The sequence below is a fragment of the Adiantum capillus-veneris genome, chromosome 16, assembly GCF_014529385.1.
Source record: "Adiantum capillus-veneris isolate H3 chromosome 16, ASM1452938v2, whole genome shotgun sequence".
NCBI lineage: Eukaryota > Viridiplantae > Streptophyta > Polypodiopsida > Polypodiales > Pteridaceae > Adiantum > Adiantum capillus-veneris.
The window spans coordinates 37,402,848-37,418,937 of record NC_140946.1 but is presented as its reverse complement, the minus strand read 5'-3'; positions in this window follow the sequence as shown (position 1 = coordinate 37,418,937).

Sequence of the window (16,090 nt, the reverse complement as noted above, 5' to 3'; positions counted from 1 at the left end):
TTGATTTTTCAAGCTTTTTACAAGTCACTTTGGAAATGTCCTCTTTTAACTACTCTTGAGCTTAAGCCTACAACATGTTTATATAAAGCAAGTTGCCAAACTCTACCCTTGCAGGCCAATATGAACATAAATTACAAGCCATGGCTACTAAAATTGATAAAAAGCCAGATTCCATCTGTCAAGTTGTGGCCAAAATACTATAGAGAACACAAAAAGATGGGGTAGAGCCTTCTTGTCGTCTATATGTACGCAAACAACTAGGGGGCTCCACATCTCCCTTTTTTGCACCCCTCTTTGCATGTGAATGTATCGTTTCTCACCCCAGCAAGAGCCTCACGAGTTTTGCAAATCCAGTCGATAAGACCAACATTGACCCCATAACCTAAAATGAGCACAGCCAACATTCAAGATTCCTTGCATCAAATTCGAAAAAATATTGACAACGTTATGCCCCAAAACACCTAGCCTGGACAGGTAAGAGATTAAGAGATCCTACTCCACGAACAAGCAACCCAAGTGGAACATACACTTGGCGTGAGAAGCTCCGGCCAGGGAATGGGAGGTGGATAGCAGAGTGATATAAGACAGATACGGAAAAAAATTCATGGTTAAATTCTAGTCGTGATTGGGAGCGCTAGACAAGACATACCCCTCCAGATGAGTAGTGACAATAAAGTCCTAAACATTTTGCACTTTAAGTGCATCACACCATTGCATGGTGTACAGAGAGATGTGGACATAGAACACGGTATTTGCAAGGACATGAAAACCCAATCTATATGGGACTTGCATTTAACAAAGTATGCTCTCTCTCTCTCTCTCTCTCTCTCTCTCTCTCTCTCTCTCTCTCTCTCTCTCTCTCTCTCTCTCTCTCTCTCTCTCTCTCTCTCTCTCTCTCTCTCTCTCTCCCTCCCTCCCTCCCCCCTTGCCATGTGAGGTTTGTGTTACTTTGGTGCTCTTTGTTGCTTCCCCACACATGCATACTTTTGGGTCCAAAGTATATGCGACAACATAAGATCGTTGTGGAGTACTCCAAGTGCATGAATATATTCAAGGCTATAAAGAATGTCTTGTGATAAAGATTCCCAGATTTTCTCTTCAAATGTTTTACACTGGAGCACCTTCATTGGAAAATCTCAAGAAATAGATATCGGTATGAGGAGTTCTTCCAGCTAATAGCAGCATTGAAATAGCAACTATAGTGGCATTGTAATTGGAAATGAATCCGCATTTTGTTTTGTCCAATACCATATAACCAAAAATTTGTTGTAATGCCTCTTTAATCAACTCACCATATACATTATGTGCCAAAAGGTGAGATGATTCAAAGTTCTAAACTAGTTGTTGCTCCAAAAACTAGGGAACATGTAAGGGAAATTAAAGATTGGCATGGGAGAAATTGGGAAGAACTCAAATTGTCTTCAAAAGATAAATATTTCATGGAGGGCTTTGAGAGAGTGACCAAAAGGAAATTCTTAGAATGGGTAGCCAAGCCAAAGGAGAGACTTTCAATAATAAAGATACTTAGAGAACTTGAGTGGTGCTATGCACAATTCAGGAGGACATAAAAGGCCACACTAGATGCATAGATTATAGATCTTTTCTTACAAGATATAGATAAAGAGTTTCAAGAGAATTGGAGTTTCTTCTTGAAGATAAAAATGCCCATCAAGGACTGAAGAAGGACTAGAATGAGGTTGAAGATGATGTCTCACTTCTTGCCAAGATACAAAGAAGAAGGGATAAGATGGTAGTAAACACTACAAGTCCTTCATCCTCCACTTATGACAAAATGGTAAAGCATGCTTCTGTAGATCCTAAGTTTGATGCGTCCACTCTAGATGATCTTGTGAAGGGAATGTAGGAATTGAAGGTAAAGCTTACAAATCTTGAAGAAAAATTCCTACCATTGGGGCCACTTCCTAGAAAAAGATAGCATCCCAAAGAAGGATTTGTCCATAGATGTATTTGGTGTGATAGTTCAAACCATGTAAGAAGGAATGTTCATAGTTTCATTGATGATTTTCTAAGCATAGTAAAATACACTTAAGAGAGACACATCTACCCTTGTGAACTAATCTTGGGAAGGGGGAATGCAAACCTTGGTTGAAGATATGGCAATTAACCATGCCACCTCTTCAACTAAGGAAACTACTTACGGAGTGAAATTTGAGCATCTTAGTTATGAAGAGGTGAGTGATCACCATGGTAGACTTTGGCCAATAGACTTTGGCCAAATGTCATGGAATTATCTAAAAAAGTAAAGCTTACAAAAGAGATTCTACATGAAGTAGGTGATTGTATACGTCTTTAAATAGGGTGGAGTGATCTAGTGGACTCAATGTATGTGCATTCCTACATTGCAAATTGTCAAAACCATGAATTGTAGAGGAAAATCATAGGCGTGAAATGGTGATGAAGGGCCTTAAAAAATACCTCCAAGAAGTGGAGTAAGGAATGAAGTTTCACCTCCGCAAGTTCCACCAACACAAGAGGAACCTTATCATAAGTGACCATGGAGGATTCTACAATAGGGAAGAAGAAGGAGCCAACAAAAAGTAAGCCAAAAGGACCAGCTTACAATCTACAATGTCACATTGAGCTTGCTACAAATTTGAAGAAAGTATTAATGGAGAGGATTTTGAATAGAAAAGTTGAGTCTACCTTGGAAGAGGTGCTTGGAATATCCAAGCGTAAGTTCCATGAAGAAATTATTGACATCATCAAGAGAAAGAGGCAAACACTTGGAGAGGCTATTCTCCCACAAGCTGAAGGCGACACTGTGAAGACACAAGGAGTATAGGTGCAATCTGAAGAAGTTGATGAAGCTATGGTAGGATGCCACCAATCATCTTGGAAGGTAAGACTAAGTGAAATTTGTTGATGATGGGGAAGAAGCTCAAAGCATTTGTAAGAGCCACTATTCTAGAAGCCACTAGGTATGAGCTACTACAGAGACATTTGTCAAGGTAGGTGATATTGAAGAACCATTTCTTGTCTTAATCGACCATGGGTATGAAATAAAGATGATGTCAAAAGTCTCTACAACAAATGTAAATGGCCAATAGCTAAAAAACATGGTTGGATAGTCAAAGTGGCCGCAAACAATTTATGAGGTGAATTGTATGTATCATGTCCAAGTGTAAAGGTGACAATAGGTGATGTAAAGGTTGAACAAAATTTATTTATATAGGACACACCTTCATATCATCTCATCTTGGGTAGCCCTACATTGTGGGATATTGAATGGAAAAAAGGTAATGGATGATGGTTTATCTTATTCCAGTATACAAAGCAAAGATGGTAAAAATGTTGTTCAATTTCTTACAGCTTGCATAACCAAGAAAGAAATCATGACAACCTCAGAGATCATCCTTTACCAAAGTTGAGTAAAGAGTGTCATGAACATAGGAAAATGATGGTTTTTGGCAAAGTGCCATTGTAAAGTAGGATCGCATTGGTATAAAAATAAAAAATTTCTTGCATGATCCAAAAATGGGTGAAAATTTTGTTGGGGTGGTAAAGCCCAATGTGATGTGCCTAAGTGATGGACGGTCGAAGACTAATCAAGAACTAGCACTGACCACTCATTCTACATAAAACAATTAGGACTCATAACCTTAAACACTATTCTATTTGGAGTCCACCACAACCTGTGTCTCCTCTCTTCTCTTTTCTCCATTATTTCACACACACACACACAAACTCTTGCTCATGCACTTCAATTGGTATCAGAGCTCAAGGATCAGAGAGCACCATTGGAGCTTGGCAGGGAAGCAAGCGGTGAAGTAGCAAAAACTACATTCAGTTTTTATATATCTATTTTGGCATGTCAAAAGGTTATAGTTCACATCATTTGGTGGTCTAATTGTTTCCGCCCCGTGGTCTTGGGCTAGTCGCCCACTTCCTTCACTTCGCGAAGCGGGCATTTATTTTTTTATTTACATTGTAAGCAATTACAACCATTAAACAGACTTAGTCAACATACATAGTCTATGCCTTGCTACACCAATTCTCCCAAATTCCTACTATACTTTTTTGCTCTCCAAATTTGCAGAAGAAATTTTTCTCAAAATCCTCACCGATTTTGAGATACATCACTCAAATTACCTGCAGATCGTGTAGGACAGGCTGCAAATTTGCAAATCAAATTTACCTTGGTTAAAATCAGCATTTGAGGAAAATTTCCTTTGTTTCTATCTGTTTTTACATGCTCTACAACTTTGCAAAAGGAAATTTTGCACGGTTTGGGAGATAGCTACTTCACGCTATAGAGTGATCTACTTTTGTCGATTCTTTTGCATACAGGTTTTTGTTGCAGACTGTTTGCAATCTCAATCACATGCATATTTGATGTAAGATTTTGAGGGTCTATTAAATAAAACAAACCATCATAGAGGCGACATAAAAAGAATTATGTGGTTGATGTAAGATCTTATGCAGTTTATTTATTGTGATGGAAATATACAAAGTCTATGTAGAAGGTCATGGTAGTTTTATTGAGCTAGGGGATCCTCAAATGTGGAGATGCTTTTGGTGATACAGGTTTTGGAGCAAGCCCCCGACATCCCCATAGTTTTGACATCAACATAGGATGTATGTTTTTGTTGTTATTGCAGTGTTGGTGTGCATCTGCTAACTTGTTGTTGTTGCCATTGTTGTCATCTTTATGCCTATGCGTTTAATAGTTTTCAATTGGTCAAAGACACTCTTCTAGAGTTAGAGACATTGATAGTAACAGTTTTTTGAGATTCTATCTTGCCACTTGGATCAGTTCAATCATTGTACACGTTTGTTGTCAGTTCAAAAAATCGTTTTGTAGGGGAGACTCTAACAAAATTCTGTATATTTTCTATCATCTTGTTTTGTGCAGTGGATCTACCACTTTTGCTCCTTGTCAAGTGATGGCTTCATCATCAGAGAACTTTTTGTTCAACATTGAGAAGTTAGATGGCACTAAATTCCCATTTTGGAAGGAACAAATTTACAATGTTTTAGTACAAAAGAAGTAGATCTGGTTGATAAAGATGAAGGAAATAAAGCTTGAAGATATGGATGAGTATGATTGGCAGGAGATGGATGAACTTTCCAGGTCCACCATCATGCTAACTTTGTCAAAGAATGTGTACTTCAATGTGAACATGGAAAAGACTAGCTATGAGTTGTGGAAGAAGTTATGTGATCTTTATGAGAAGCAAAGTGTAGCGTCATAGGTTTATTGGCTAGAAAATTTGGTTGATATTAAGATGGATGAGGGCACACCCATGTGCAACCATCTCAATGAGCTCAACACAATTTTTAGTTATCTTTCTACACAACGAGTCAAGTTTGACAATTCGATCAACGCAATGTTCTTGCTAGTTTGTTGTCAAAAAGTTGGGATACTTTTCACACAGTCATAAGTAACTCAGCACCTCCTGATGGTTTAACATGTGTTGATGTTCAAGGTAGTTTATTTACTGAAGAGGTTAGCAGGAAGAATATTGACGCTTCTCATGGTACTAGAATTGCTCTCGTTGTTTGTGATCAAACACAAGAAAAGGGCAAGCAGAACTATGAGAGAAAAATCTCGTAACAAATCATGTGTTCAAAAAGACATTGAGTGCTATCACTCTCACAAAAAGGGTCACATGAAGAAAGACAATTGAAAGTGGAAACAAGAGAAATGTAAAGAGAAGAATCAGGAAGAAGGCAAGGCTAAGGAAAGCAGTATAAAGATTGAAGAGATCAACAATGTTACTATTGAAGATTTTGATGGAGACATTTATCTTGCATCTGGCCTGGATTCAACATTTTTGGTTTCCACTGATGACTATGCTTCAGAGGATTGGGTTCTTAACTCTGGTGTATCATTGCATGTGACTCCTCATAGGGAGTGGTTTAGTACTTATAATTTAGCCTGTAAAGGTTGTGTTTGTCTTGGCAATGATTTTTCTTGCGACATAGTTGTTGTCGGCAATGTACAGTTGCAATTTCAAAATGGTTCTTCATTCATGCTCAAGAATGTGAGACATGTACCAAAAGCTTGATTAGTACAATACAATTGGATGGTGTAGGATATTATTGGACATTTGGTGATGGTTCTTGGAAGATCACAAAGGTTCTTTAGTTGTAGCACATGGTTCAAACTCTGGGACTTTGTACATGCTACATATATCCAATTTTAAAGACCATATATTTTGTGTAACTGATCATCCAAGTGTTTCTTTGTGGCATCATAGGTTAGGACATATGTCTGAAAAAGGAATGAAAATATTGTCTTGTTTTGGTTATGTTCTCGGCTTCAATTTCTCAGACTTTTCAGTTTGTAAGCATTGTCTTTATGGTTCATAGTCACCACACAAAAGTGGAAGCACTCAAAAAAGTGAGCCATTAGAGTTAGTGCATAGTATTGTGTGTGGGACTATGCCTAATGTATCCATGATAGGTTTATTGTACTTTGTTACGTTCATCAATGACTTCTCAAGGAAAGTATTGGTGTATCCTTTCAAGACGAAGGATGAAGTCCTTTCAAGATTTTAGAATTTTGTGGCATTTGCAGAGAATCAATCTGGCAAGAAAGTCAAGTGCTTAATGCAGGCAATGGTGGTGAGTATGTGACTAAATCCTTTCAAAACATTTGTGATTCTAAAGGCATTAAGAGAGAGTTTACTGCTTCATATAACCCTCCACAAAATGGAGTTGCTAAGAGGATGAACCGTACCATACAATAGAAGTTGTGTAGGATCTCCCAACAAGGATTTAGATGAGAAGGTATGTGAAGAGATTTGTTCTGAGAATCCATGTTCTTGCAAGCATCTTAGAGTCTTTGGCTATGGAGCATAATTCCATGTTCAAAAGGAGTTTCAAACCAAGTTGTATCCTAAGTGAAAGAAATGCATATTTCTTGGCTATGGCAACCCTAGAGAGATGGGATTCTGGGTATGGGATCCTAAAGCTAAAAAGATTGTTCGCAACAATGACATATAATTCAATGAGGAGAAGATAGAGAAGAATAATGTGAATACAATGGAGGTCAGGAGAGTTATCTTCTAGGAAGATGAAGTTGTTCACAATAGGGCTGAAGTGCCTAATGTTAGACAACAAGGCCAAAATCCTCTTGTAGTACAAGATGTTCCTAAGGGACAACATGCTCAACCAGCTATTAGAAGGTCTACAAGAGTTTCAACCAGCTATTAGCAGGTCTACAAGAGTTTCAAGGCCTCTCACTTGATTTAATCCCTCATTGGACTACATTAAGTGGACCAATTGTGGAGAGCCTTCCTGCTATAGGGAAGCCATGTGAATGGATGACAAGGCAAAGTGGGAGAAACCTATGCAATCAGAAATGGATTTTCTACATAAGAATCAAACTTGGAAGTTGGTTTGGCTGCCTAAAGGTAAAAAGGCATTACCATGAAAATGGATATATAAGCGAAAAGTTACACCTCATGATAATAAACCCAAGTACATGAAACGACTTATTGCTAAAGGATTTACACAACAACACGATATTGACTTTGATGAGATATGATGGATATTTTTCTATGCCTGGGCCATGGAGCAAACCAAGACAAGAAAACCCAAGCCAACGGTACTGATGCTCAAACTATCAAACCCAAGCCCCCAGCAACAACAACGGACTATGGCTCGAAAGTGCTAAACGTTACACCTCATGATAATAAACCCAAGTACATGAAATTGGAATTGCTTTCACAACATTGTAACAAAATTATCTTTGTCTTCGATAACGCTTCATATCTTCCGATCTCTAAGAATGTTTCAATGGCATCGATAGCCCAAGATTTTGGCTTACACTCTGTAGGGCAACTCTTCGATTTGGCTTACACTCTATAGGTCAGCACACTCTTAGAATTCATAAAAGAACATCATTCTCTCATTAAGAGTGCAACATGAGAGTATCTCTCTCTCTCTCTCTCTCTCTCTCTCTCTCTCTCTCTCTCTCTCTCTCTCTCTCTCTCTCTCTCTCTCTCTCTCTCTCTCTCTCTCTCTCTCTCTCTCTCTCTCTCTCTCTCTCTCTCTCTCTCTCTCTCTCTCTCTCTCTCTCTCTCTCTCTCTCTCTCTCTCTCTCTCTCTCTCTCTCTCTCTCTCTCTCTCTCTCTCTCTCTCCCTCTTCTCAATCAAATACTGAGAGCTTCTCTCTCCCTCTCTCCTTGGTTTGCTACAGTGATCTCATAGCAAGGCTCACCATCTCTCTCTTGGATGGGTTTGAACAAGAGGAACTCTCCCTCTCTCTATCTCCCTCCCGAATCTCTCAGAGCACTCCCCTCTCTACCCCTACTTCGCCTATGGGAAGCCCATCTTAGAGGGTTTAAATAAATCAAAGCGAGAGTCTATTTTTCCAAAGCCCAAAAAAAACTCTTCTTTCTGTCAACAACACAGAGAGACCTCTCTCTTGTCTTCTTTCTCTCTCTCTACTCCTTCCTCAGTTTTGTTCAGCCCCAGAATAGAGCTCTCTCTCCCTCAAGTCAATGGAGCACACACACACACACACGCACGCACTCTACACACAGATACCCACATATGAAACAAGAATCTCATAGCATGCTCTCTCTTGGCAGCGGACTCGGATGGCTTGCTCCCCATCAACTCCTAATCACTTGCTACCTACAAAATTGCATACATAGTAGTGCTACGGCTCCCCCTCACTTGGTCTTGCAAAGAGCCCCCGTTCACTCTCCCTAGTAGTGCATCTCTCTCACTCTCAGTTCTCCTCTTCCTCCTTCCCTCGTTGTTCCCAACAAAACCCTCCTCTCATGCATAGCCCACATCCCTTGGTGACACCTCTCAAGCCTCCCTCTTCACATCGTTTCAGAGCCACCCCCTCCACAGCTTTCCAATACAAACTATATTAATACAGGTTTCTTTTCATTTAACAAAAGCCTCTTCCAACTCTCATTCACACACACACACACACTTGTATAGTACGTGCATGTGTAGTATGATAAAGTTGCACATGACATGCAATGGCAATAAGCGACCGATAGTGGCAACTAAAATCTCTGGGTATGTTGGGGATAATCATATTGACTATGCCATAGGGAAGAGCTCAAGATGTGTGAGGATGCAACAATTACTTAAGTGGCATTGGCCATGAGTGGTGATATGCATAACTCTTGACATTTCTTTTGAAAATCATATATAAAAAGTGATATTAGACCATCCTCTTCAAACTCTTGTCCGGCCACCATATTACACCTCTAGCATTGGTCAATCTCCCTCTCTAGTCGAGAAATTTATTGTAACATTTCCAAGCACATTATACCCTGTCAAAACAGCGCTTCATCAAGGCAGATCAAGTGAGATCGTCATCATAATTAATAATAAAATGACCATTGTAAGATCGCTAAAATTCTCAATCTCTTGTACATACTCTCTCTTCCAAGGTCAAGAATCCCAGGTTTCTAGCCAAAGAAAACTACAACAATGGCATCCTACGGGGAAGACTAGCCTGCTAGTGTGGACCCAAAACTTTCAGTTAGACCGGTGCCTTATCCATTGGGCTTCTCTTTTTTCTTTCATTTAAATTTCACTCTTTCTCTATTACTTTCTCTCTTTCCTTTATCTTGCCATAACCCTCTTGGATGGGAAACAAACTCGCCCGCAACTACGTGTGGTACCCAATTTGGAGTCGGTAAATTGGTAACTCCAAAAGAAGGTGGAACAGGCACCATTGGGGCACTTGCCATAGAATTGAAACAAGCCTCTCTTTGGTATCTCTCAGCTTCAAAGGTAAGTCTGGACTAGGTTGCATTGGGGCACTCTCCATAGAATTCAAACAAGCCTCTCTTTGGTATTGCTCAGGTTCAAAGGTAAGTCTGGACTAGTATGGTGGCTATAAAGACCTTCCCAATTATCTTAGCTAGTGTATATGAATCCTCAAGTGTCTTTGGATCGGACAAACTCACCTGGAATTGGATATCCCTTAAAAATACTGTGGATGGGTTTCCTAACCTCACTCTTATTGTATTGCAGACATAGCGAGAACCACGAAGATAATTGTCAATCCATGGGATGAAACTGACTCGACTAGTGCATAGAGGCTACAAGAGGGTGTCAAAATATCTAGGAAAACAATGGACAACTCGTATCTAACACAAGCTTTACTCAAATGACCTAAGTCATCAAAAGCAAGTCATTAATTGGCAAACAGAACATGACAGTTACATCATCAAATGGCATCCAAATGTTATGAAACTTCTAGGACAAGTATATAAGACCTAAGTGCACATGCTTATGGTCTCAAATCTCACTTTTGATGAAGTGAAAAAAATGCAAATATTAATAGCAGCGAGATTTTGACCTAGTCATTTCTGAGCCCGAATGCATCTAAATGCTTAAGCAGTGATGTCCCAATACCCCGCCTATGCTTACTTTGTGATTTCCTAGCTAAAATTCCTACTTATGATGAAACTAGGCCAAAGGTTGGCAATGCCAAAAGCTACGATTTACCATGATATATTTACGTCAATGCGTAGAGCTCTTACCTGTGGTTGCAACACAATAGAGGGTACTGCAATGTGACAACCGACAAGGGATATGGAAGCATGAGAAGGAGAGAAGTGAGTGCCATTAGCTCACCTTGTGTATTTCTTATCCAAAAACTTAATCAAAACTTTACAAAGTTGGCTTTTATACCTTAGCCAAGGTCTAAAATATGTAACGTCCGGCGCCCAAGACCTTTGAGACTCTACAACTTACTATATTTGCAACCTAAGTACACTAATTGACCTATTCTTCACATCTTGGAACTCTTATTGAGCCCATAACATGTTACAATTATCACAATGGCTAAATAAAACAAGAAATTACAATACATGTCTATTTTTGAAAAATGTGAAAAGTGTGCAACTCCAATCTTCACTGCTTCTTCATATTCATCTTCGATGTGCATTCATAAGGCTTCAATCTTTAGCAGCTCCTGTTAACTGACATTGGAGAGGGGGAATTGGGAAACACGCCCAGCACAAACACAAGGGCCTCTCTATAGCTCAGAGCATTCACAGCACCCCTATCCTCGCGGAAAACACCTTCAAACACACTCTTCACCCTAGCAGACCACCCTCAGCTCCATTACCACTGCTCACACACTTCACAAAACCACCACACGACGTACACATGTTGCCACGATCTGTCTCCACCTTTACACACGCACATAGCCACTCAATCTCACTCTCTCACTCAAAACACCATCAGTCTAGGGGGGCACACACTTCCACACAGCCGGCACCGAGGAGAAACATGAAAGCAGAAGAAAGAGAAGGGGGGAAGGGGAAACAACAACACGGGAGGCAACTATGGCTTGATTGCACTTCAAACGACATATACATGGGCTTGCACTGCCATCACCATGGTCATTTTGAGGCAAAACTTACAAAGGGGCTAGCTTGCTAGAGAACTCCACTTTGCAGGCTTCAAACGGCACTCCAAAAGGCCAAGAAAAAGGCCCAAATTTGATCCATTTTTGCTTTTATAGGGGGGGGGGGGCTTTAATTTGGGACTTTACAATTTAATTGGTCCACTTGGCATCTTGAATTGGCATCTTTTGGGAAAGAGAGCACCACTTTGCTCTATCTCTCTCTTCTTCACTCTTTGCACTTGGGGGGGGGGGGGGCATTAGCGATGTCGCTATTGCCCCCTAGCTTTTTTATTTTTTATTTTTTACCCTCTTTAGGCTCACCTTATGGTGCTCAATTTTGACTTTGACTCTCACTTTCTCTGTATCCGACTCCTCTCTAGCTCCTTTTTGTCCTTGCCTTTCATTTTTACCCTTTCACTTGGCTTGCCTTCAACCTTTAGCTTTGGTTTGTCCTCGACTTGGTTTGTCCGCTTGGCTTTCATTTTGGCTGACCTTGGCTCTGACCTTGGCTTAGCTCCACACACTTGGTTTGTCCGCTTGGCTTTCATTTTGGCTGACCTTGGCTTAGCTTTGGTTTGTCCTCGACTTGGTTTGTCCGCTTGGCTTTCATTTTGGCTGACCTTGGCTTAGCTCCACACACTTGTCCGTCCTCGGGCTCTGACTCTCTCTCTCTCTCTCTCTCTCTCTCTCTCTCTCTCTCTCTCTCTCTCTCTCTCTCTCTCTCTCTCTCTCTCTCTCTCTCTCTCTCTCTCTCTCTCTCTCTGTGGCTCGCTTACCCTGCTATGGGACTTTCCCCTTACCTGAGGGGGGGAGGCAATAGCGATGTCGCTATTACCCCCTCCCTTTTTCTCAAAATTTTGGGCCTCTAAGGGCCGTGGGAACTTCCCCGTGCCGAGCGCCACGTCATCAACCTACCATTTACCCTCTCTCAAGCGGGCGCGTGCCACCGCATCGCCTCACCTCGCTGGTCACTGCCAAAACCTCCATTTACGCCCGACAGATCCGCCTTCAGCCAACGCAGCGCTCATGGCCGCCAACACCATAGCCACGAGCTCACGCTCACCTTTTCATGCCCTTTGAGGCGCTCTCCTTTTGTACTTATACCCCGAACTCAGTAGCTCCGCGTCCGCATGTGGGGCAATAGGGCGCCATGTGGGAGCTTTGTTGCCCATGGCCTTCAAGACCCTTGAAAAATTGAAAAAAATCCCCATGTTAACTTTTTTTTTAAACCCCTTTTGGCCCTGCCTTTACCCGGTCCCCATATCTTGCCCGCGGGCCGGAACTTCGTGCCGTCGAGCCGTGCCGATCCGGCTCATAAAACCCTTTCCAGCTTTGGATCCTTTCAAGCGTGCTATTTGAGGCCACAAAAATGATGAAAAAACATCTGCCAATTCTTCTCTCGGCATCACCTTCCGACTTCGTCCTGCCGCATCTAGCTGACCGAGTGTCCGTTTGACAAACCGTTGATTCGTGCGAGCTTCACATGATGCACACTTCCCCTGAGAACTTGGCGAGGCTCAAAAGACGCCAGATGGCACATTCCCTAGTGTGGTCAAATGAGCTCAAACTCGGCCCCCGGAAAATCTTCAACTGACCATATCTTGCCATCCAGAGCTCCGATTCGCAATCCGAGAAGACTGGCACGCTCCATTACTCAAGCTCTACACATTTATGTACTGACCTCAACCCGGGTCATATGTTCCCAGCTGCCCTGTCCATCGGGGATCTACTACACACTTTACCTTTAAACTGCAATATCATGAGCACCGGGGCTCTGTTTGACGAGCCATCTGGACCGCTTCTAAAGCACACTGAACGCTACATGTTTGGACACTAATTTGGCATTTAGAACCCCTTGACCTGCCATCCCATTTGGACCATCCTACAGCACTTTTGGCCTAAAAAGCCGCTTTAAGCATGCATTCCCGCTCCCCATTGGTTGCCAAGGTCCTCAGTATCTTTCCTAACCTTTTGCACTGCACTCGATTGCACCCTTTGCCTGGCATAGACCATCTCTTAGCTTCGACCAACTTCCACTGCACCATCATTGCCCAGCCCCCTCGTCGAACATTTATGTTCGACCAAAAGCATATGTACAAAACTTTAAAACTGGCACACCAAACTGATGATTGAAAAACTCACAAAACCACAACTGTATGTACAGACTGTGTACAAAAGCTTCATCTTCTTTCTTTCACACACCGCATGCTCTAGGTGGGTTGCCCACCCCCCTTGAGTATAATTTGCTGCACTTCATGCACTAGATTCCTCTCGAAATACAATTTGAGCCGTACACCATTTACCCTGTTCCTAAGAAGCTTGCCATTTGCTCTTACCAGTTGATACGTCCCATTCGGAAAGGCCTTCTTCATTTATATGGACCCGTCCACTTCTTCTTGAACTTTGTGCGCTCCTTGCCGCACTGTCGAAGCAAGGGACTTGCCAATACACCGTGTGCGAGCCACAAACGGCTCCAAGCACACAACAAGCCTAAACTAGCAAGCTCAAGAAAACAAAGGGTGTGTCACTCACCGCTCTACGCTCGCCTTCGTGGTGGATTCCTCGCCGCGATGAAGAAGAAGCTGCAGTCGTGCCGCGCTCAACCGCTTCGCCGCCGTCGTGCCTTCGTAATGCTCAATCGCACACACACTCTCCCTCTCTCTCTCTCTCTCTCTCACACACACACAAGGAGGTGAAGAAGAAGAAGATGGAGATGGAGCAAGAGCACTCTTCAATTGCACAAATGAGAGAATGAGTAAAAATTAGGTTTAGTTGGCTTTTATAGGAGCTCACCCCATTCACACTTGGGCGCCCATGCTTAACCAACTAATCCCTTGAATGTCCAAGTTAAAGTGCGCCTCTCATCGACGATCACTCTACCTTTCCCTATTGGACCGACAAGCCCGGTACCTGACTCTACCAAATACCTAATACACGTCCATCGTAGGTGATGGGGTGTTCGTGAGCCGTGAGGGTTAACATGCCCCCCTTCCTGATGTAGATTCCGTCCTCGGAAGCTATTGAGTTGAAGCTGGGTCATCGAGGTGGAAGAGCATTTGAGATGAATGTCCTTAGCCTTTTTCAGTCACTGCAAAATCAAACAACATTGGCACAGTAATTGCATTCTCTTAAAAAGCATATGCAGTTTTAGGTAGACACATTGATTGGTAAAAGAATTTCAAACAATTTGGTAGCAATGAACATTAAATTGCAATGTAATCAAATGCATAAACAGATGTAAAGGTAGAAAATTAAACAAGTCTGGGGTCGCTAATTTGACGGTCGAAAAGCACTAGAGATCGAATATTAATACCATGGGTAAGCTTCTTAATTTTCTGTGGTCAATTAAGTTGTTTAATCGCAAGAGCCAAGTATTCATGTTCGAGGGCTGACTAGAGGCTATATCTAGAAGACTTTGTAGTTAAGCTACCATAAAAGGAATTTCTCATGAAATCATTGCCTGACTGATTACTTTTTCTTTGACCCCCCAAGGTCTTTTCACACTGATTCAATTTTGAAGTGGGTGCTTATTTTGTATGCCTTGGGTTTTTTGCTTTTCAAGAAAAAGCGCCCACGCTGGGAACCTCTAGGGCTCTAGTACCATAGGCGATACATGTGAGTGAAGTACCAAATCAAGCTGAGATTTCTCTTCCAGCTTAAAATTTTACATTGTGGCACTTTGATTTTTTGCTTGTTCATTTTCAGCATTTAAATTTTGTAACTTTGGGGGGTCAAATAACATTGTTACACTCCCCAGGCTCATCACATTAGTAAACTCCCTTTATAATACTTAAGCTAAAGGTCAATAGGGTTAAGCTCACTAGAAAGCCCTAGTACATTTCATACAATGCTGCCTAAATCGGATTAAGAACCTAAGTAACCATTGTTTATTAGGAAGGCATTCCCCATGGTATTAAGAGAAGATTTCTAATACCTAGCTTGGTCAAACTAGCTTAGTCGGACTGCTTGATTTTTAAACCTAGACAAGTGATTATGACAAAACATTACATTGAATTAAATGTTTGATACTAAGCAAATTCGCTGAATAGTATGCTACCAATCACAATCAAAGCAGACAATCATAGATGCAAAAAGATAAGGGCAATGCTAATGGACAAGAAACACCTGTTTGTGTTGATGGTCGTGCTTGATTTGAAGGTTCCATGAAGGTCCAAATCCTATCAATAGCAACACGCTCCTGTACACACTAGGAAACAAAAACAATACCTCTAGGAGGCACATTAGTGGGAAAAGAGAACTTTGCTAATCTCTCAACTCTAAAACAGAAACACTCCTATCGTACTAATCTTACCTACCCTCCATCACTCAAGTGATGAGGATCAAAGGTGTTTTATGGCATAGGTTTCTGTTTCATTGTACCAAATGTGACATGTGTAGGTCTGAGTCAATGTTTTGACTTTTAATATGCATACTCGTTTGCTAATTGCTCTTGCTCTTTTTTTTTTTGAGTATAAAGCTTTATATGTACATTCCCTAAGATCGGAGATTGAGAGGTCAGGGAAAAAGGTTGAGAGGGAAACAAGTGAATAATGGATGTCAGCAAACACTCCCCCCTTCCTTGGGTAGATCATACCGTTTGAAATGAGCTTGTCACCCTTTGAAACCAATTGTTCCAGTTGGTAATAGGTGAGGATTTTTGCCAGTAGTTTTCTATTACCCTAGGTGCCTCATCAAGCTGCAAGGGTAGTAAGGTACTCTCCCAGGATCGAA